The sequence below is a fragment of the Schistocerca piceifrons genome, chromosome 9 (genome assembly GCF_021461385.2).
Source record: "Schistocerca piceifrons isolate TAMUIC-IGC-003096 chromosome 9, iqSchPice1.1, whole genome shotgun sequence".
NCBI classification, from domain to species: Eukaryota; Metazoa; Arthropoda; class Insecta; order Orthoptera; family Acrididae; genus Schistocerca; species Schistocerca piceifrons.
The window spans coordinates 151,689,017-151,694,892 of record NC_060146.1 but is presented as its reverse complement, the minus strand read 5'-3'; the positions used below and the strand labels follow the sequence as shown (position 1 = coordinate 151,694,892).

The following is a 5,876-nucleotide window of genomic DNA, read 5'->3' as shown; positions in this document are numbered from 1 at the left end:
GCACATTCGGAAAGACTCCCGAACGTGCAACTCCACACTATGACGTCAGGAACTCGGCACGCTCAACGTTCGGATGCACGGTCCATCTGCCGACGGCTTTAGGATTGACATTCTGTCGCACTGACGACTCAGTTACCAGGAGCGGACAAGTTGGTCACATTAATGTGACTGGACAGTGTAGTAACCATGTATTTGAAAATGAAGTGATCGTATGGCATTATTGACTGGGAGATCCCACTCGGAGAAGTTCGTCCGCCAAGTGCAACTCTTATTTCAGTCGACGCCACATTGGGCGACTTGCGTGCCGATAATGAGGATGAAATGATGATAACGACAACACAATACCCAGTCCACGAGCGGAGAAAAATCTCTAACCCGGCGGGGAATAGAACACGGGCCTGCTGCATGGGAAGCAAGCACGTTACCACTCGTGTCAAGCAATACTACATGTACTAAAGGATTATATTCGGATAAGCAATGGACACACATGCATTAATAAGAACTAAACCTTATGAACCATGGACCTTGCCGTTGGTGGCATACAGATGGCCGTACCGTAGGTGCGACTACAATGGAGTGGTATCTGTTGAGAGGCCAGACGAACGTGTGGTTCCTGAAGAGGGGCAGCAGCCTTTTCAGTAGTTGCAGGGGCAACAGTCTGGATGATTGACTGATCTGGCCTTGTAACAATAACCAAAACGGCCTTGCTGTGCTGGTACCGCGAACGGCTGAAAGCAAGGGGAAACTACAGCCGTAATTTTTCCAGAGGGCATGCAACTTTACTGTATGGTTAAATGATGATGGCGTCCTCTTGGGTAAAATATTCCGGAGATAAAATAGTCCCCCATTCGGATCTACGGGCGGGGACTACTCAAGAGGACGTTGTTATCAGGAGAAAGAAAACTGGCGTTCTACGGATCGGAGCGTGGAATGTCAGATCCCATAATCGAGCAGGTAGGTTAGAAAATTTAAAAACGGAAATGGATAGGTTAAAGTTAGGTATAGTGGGAATTGGTGAAGTTCGGTGGCAGGAGGAACAAGACTTTTGGTCAGGTGAATACAGGGTTATAAATACAAAATCAAATAGAGGTAATGCAGGAGTAGGTTTAATAATGAATAAAAAAATAGGCTTGCGGGTAAGCTACTACAAACAGCATACTGAATGCATTATTGTGGCCAAGATAGACACGAAGTCCATGCCTACTACGGTAGAACAAGTTTATATGCCAACTAGCTCTGCAGATGATGAAGAAATTGATGAAATGTATGATGAGATAAAAGAAATTATTCAGGTAGTGAAGGGAGACGAAAATTTGATAGTCATGGGTGACTGGAATTCGAGAGCCGGAAAAGGAAGAGAAGGAAACGTATTAGGTGAATATGGATTAGGGCTAAGAAATGAAAGAGGAAGCCGCCTAGTAGAATTTTGCACAGAGCATAACTTAATCATAGCTAACATTTGGTTCAAGAATCATAAAAGAAGGTTGTATACATGGAAGAATCCCGGAGGTACTAAAAGGTATCAGATTGATTATATAATGGTAAGACAGAGATTTAGGAACCAGGTTTTAAATTGTAAGACATTTCCAGGAGCAGATGTGGACTCGGACCACAATCTATTGGTTATGAACTGCAAATTAAATTTGAAGAAACTGCAAAAAGGTGGGAATTAGAGGAGATGGGACCTGGATAAACTGACTACACGAGAGGTTGTAAAGAATTTCAGGGAGAGCATAAGGGAACAATTGACAGCAGTGGGGGAAAGAAGTACGGTAGAAGAAGAATGGGTAGCTCTGAGGGATGAAGTAGTGAAGGCAGCAGAGGATCAAGTAGGTCAAAAGACGAGGGCTAGTAGAAATCCTTGGGTAACAGAAGCAAAATTGAATTTAATTGATGAAAGGAGAAAATATAAACATACAGTAAATGAAGCAGGCAAAAAGGAATACAAACGTCTCAAAAATGAGATCGACAGGAAGTGCAAAATGGCTAAGCAGGGATGGCTAGAGGACAAATGTAAGGATGTAGAGGCTTATCTCACTAGGGGTAAGATAGATACTGCCAACAGGAAAATTAAAGAAACCTTTGGAGAAAAGAGAACCACTTGTAGGCATATCAAGAGCTCAGATGGAAACCCAATTCTAACCAAAAGGGAAAGCAGAAAGATGGAAGGAGTATATAGAGGGTCCATACAAGGGCGATGTACTTGAGGACAATATTATAGAAATGGAAGAGAATGTAGATGAAGATGAAATGGGAGATACGACACTGTGTGAAGAGTTTGACAGAGCACTGAAAGACCTGAGCTGAAACAAGGCCCCGGGAGTAGACAACATTCCATTAGAACTACTGACGGCGTTGTGAGAGCCGGTCCTGACAAAACTCTACCATCTGGTGAGCAAGATGTATGAGACAGGCGAAATACCCTCAGACTTCAAGAAGAATATAATAATTCCAATCCCAAAGAAAGCAGGTGTTGACAGATGTGAAAATTACCGAACTATCAGTTTAATAAGTCACAGCTGCAAAATACTAACACGAATTCTTTACAGACGAATGGAAAAACTGGTAGAAGCCGACATCGGGGAAGATCTGTTTGGATTCCGTAGAAATATTGGAACACGTGAGGCAATACTGACCTTACGACTTATCTTAGAAGAAAGATTAAGAAAAGGCATTTGTAGACTTAGAGAAAGCTTTTGACAATGTTGGCTCTCTTCCAAATGCTAAAGGTGGCAGGAGTAAAATACAGGGAGCGAAAGGCTATTTTCAATTTGTACAGAAACCAGATGGCAGTTATAAGAGTCGAGGGACATGAAAGGGAAGCAGTGGTTGGGAAGGGAGTGAAACAGGGCTGTAGCCTCTCCCCAATATTATTCAATCTGTACATTGAGCAAGCAGTAAAGGAAACAAAAGAAAAATTCGGAGTAGGTATTAAAATCCATGGAGAAGAAATAAAAACTTTGAGGTTCGCCGATGACATTGTAATTCTATCAGAGACAGCAAAGGACTTGGAAGAGCAGTTGAATGGAATGGACATTGTATTGAAAGGAGGATATAAGATGAACATCAACAAAAGCAAAACGAGGACAATGGAATGTAGTCAATTAAGTCGGGTGATGCTGAGGGAATAAGATTAGGAAATGAGACACTTAAGGTAGTAAAGGAGTTCTGCTATTTGGGCAGCAAAATAACTGATGATGGTCGAATTAGAGAGGATATAAAATGGCAATGGCAAGGGCAAGGAAAGCGTTTCTGAAGAAGAGAAATTTGTTAACATCGGGTACAGATTTAAGTGTCAGGAAGTCGTTTCTGAAAGTATTTGTATGGAGTGTAGCCATGTATGGAAGTGAAACGTGGACGACAAATAGTTTGGACAAGAAGAGAATAGAAGCTTTCGAAATGTGGTGCTACAGAAGAATGCTGAAGATTAGATGGGTAGATCACATAACTAATGAGGAGGTATTGAATAGAATTGGGGAGAAGAGGAGTTTGTGGCACAACGTGACGAGAAGAAGGGACCGGTTGGTAGGACATGTTCTGAGGCATCAAGGGATCTCAAATTTAGCATTGGAGGGCAGGGTGGAGGGTAAAAATCGCAGAGGGAGACCAAGAGATGAATACACTAAGCAGATTCAGAAGGATGTAGGTTGCAGTAGGTACTGGGAGATGAAGAAACTTGCACAGGATAGGGTAGCATGGAGAGCTGCATAAACCAGTCTCAGGACTGAAGACCACAACAACAACAACCTTATGCGAGAGAGTGGACGGTTATCCTCTCCATACTTGTTATAGTTAACTCACTTTGACACTTAAATCCAGCAAACGAACATAAGTTACACGGAAATTTCATAAAGCAAAGTATTGTCTCGCAGCGATCAGCCATTTACACTTCATTTGGCTAAACGAGATGTTTAGCGGAATCACGGGAAATCACTTGTAGAAGCTAACAAAATTTTGTAATGATTAAAAAAATGGGTCAAATGGCTCTGAGCACTATGGGACTTAACTTCTGTGGTCATCAGTCCCCTAGAACTTAGAACTACTTAAACCTAACTAACCTAAGGACATCACACACATCCATGCCCGAGGCAGGATTCGAACCTGCGACCGCAGCAGTCGCGCGGTTCCGCACTGCGCGCCTAGAACCGCTAGACCACCGCGGCCGGCTAATGAATAAAAACTCTGTACTTCAGATTTCCGGGGAGTTGGCAGATTTCAAGGAAGGGGGGGGGGGGGGGGGAGTGCACCTCTTGGGCCAACGGCCTTGCCGCAGTGGTAACCCCGGTTCCCGTTAGATCACCGAAGTTAAGCGCTGTTGGGCTGGGCTAGCACTTGAATGGGTGACCATCCAGTCTGCCGAGCGCTGTTGGCAAGCGGGAGGCAAAGTGAGGAGCTACTTGATTGAAAAGTAGCGGCTCCAGTCTCGGAAACCGAGATACGGCCGGGAGAGCAGTGTGCTGACTGCATGCTCCTCCATATCCGCATCCAGTGACGCTAATGGTCTGAGGATGATACGGCGGCCGGTCGCCGTTAGGTTAGGTTAGGTTAGGTTAGGTTAGGCCATCGTGGCCTGTTCAGGAGGAGTTAAGTTTTTAGTGTACCTCTTGCCCCCCCCCCCTCCCTCCCCACCTTCACTTGTGGATGCCTAAGCTGATCAAGCGTTTCCAGTTATGCTTCAAATGTAGGGCCAACAACGCCTAAAAAGTTATGATAATCTTGTTTTTTTTTCATTCAACCACAATCCTAGCAACAAGTTCATGTGAATGGGTCTTTGACTCAACATTACACCAATTTTTTTCTGCTTGCCACAAAAATAGAATGACTGGCACAGCATCAGCGTCTTGATCGTCCAACATCCAGAACCAGAGTAAATATTGCACAGTACTGTTGCCCATTGTTATTGAGCCGTCTAGGGAGAACTTCAGTAATATTGCACAATATTACTGAGCAGTAATATTGATCGTGTATACTTCGGTATATTGATCAGCAACATACAGGCCTAACATTGACGTAATTTCGACAAATGAGTTACACGAATAAGTTAAATTAGCGCGAAAACGATAAATAAGAGGTTTGAGCGCCCCATGCCGTGTTCAAAAGGGAAAATTTTCTTAACTCTCAAGTACGGGAAGGCCCATACAGTACGGCACATCTGATTACTCCAGTGCGCAGCATGAACGACTACCATGCGATCTTGAATTCTGGGATTTCACCGTCATCGCCACTGTTGAGTGGTGCTATGAAGAATGCAGTACGTTCCCTGACTCTTCACCTACGCAACAGACAGGCAAATTACAAACCAGAAGTCACATTCAGAGACCAAGTCTTGCCGTACTACATTACTCCAATATGCATTTAAAAAAGGCGCACCACGAAGGAATTATTCGAATGAGAGAAAGTGGTTGATAGGTGTGATGTACTTTCGTGCTGAAAAGTATCCGAATGACCTGCATTGCGTTTCGCCTGATTTCTGTGCAACCCACATAACATAACTTTGTAGGTTCTCTGCTCTGTTTTCGGTACAGCCGCCTGACTATACAAAATAGTTACTATAAGAGGCCACAAGAGATAACTGCTTTGTTATTTTTGTCACTGAGAATGCTTTTTTAATCAGAAATAACCAAATCTTTTCGTCTTTCAGATTTAAAGAGTGGTTGATGGTCTTCATAACTGCAACTGCTGCCGCTGCATAAGAAGAGGCTGAAGATGGGAGCTTAGTTCGTAGTGATACAAGAAAGAATACCCAGTGTTACTTTCTGGTGCGATTGCGATTCTTAAGCCACCATTGTATGTATGGAGAGCTTCGTTCAGCCGGCCGGAGTGGCCGAGCGGTTCTAGACGCTACAGTCTGGAACCGTGCGACCGCTACGATAGCA

General features: G+C 43.8%; 1 pseudogene; it reads left to right on the top strand.

Moving 5' to 3' along the window:
- The first annotated feature begins 4,254 nt into the window (after positions 1–4,254).
- Positions 4,255–4,372, top strand: LOC124717665 (annotated as a pseudogene).
- The last annotated feature ends 1,504 nt before the right edge of the window (positions 4,373–5,876 follow it).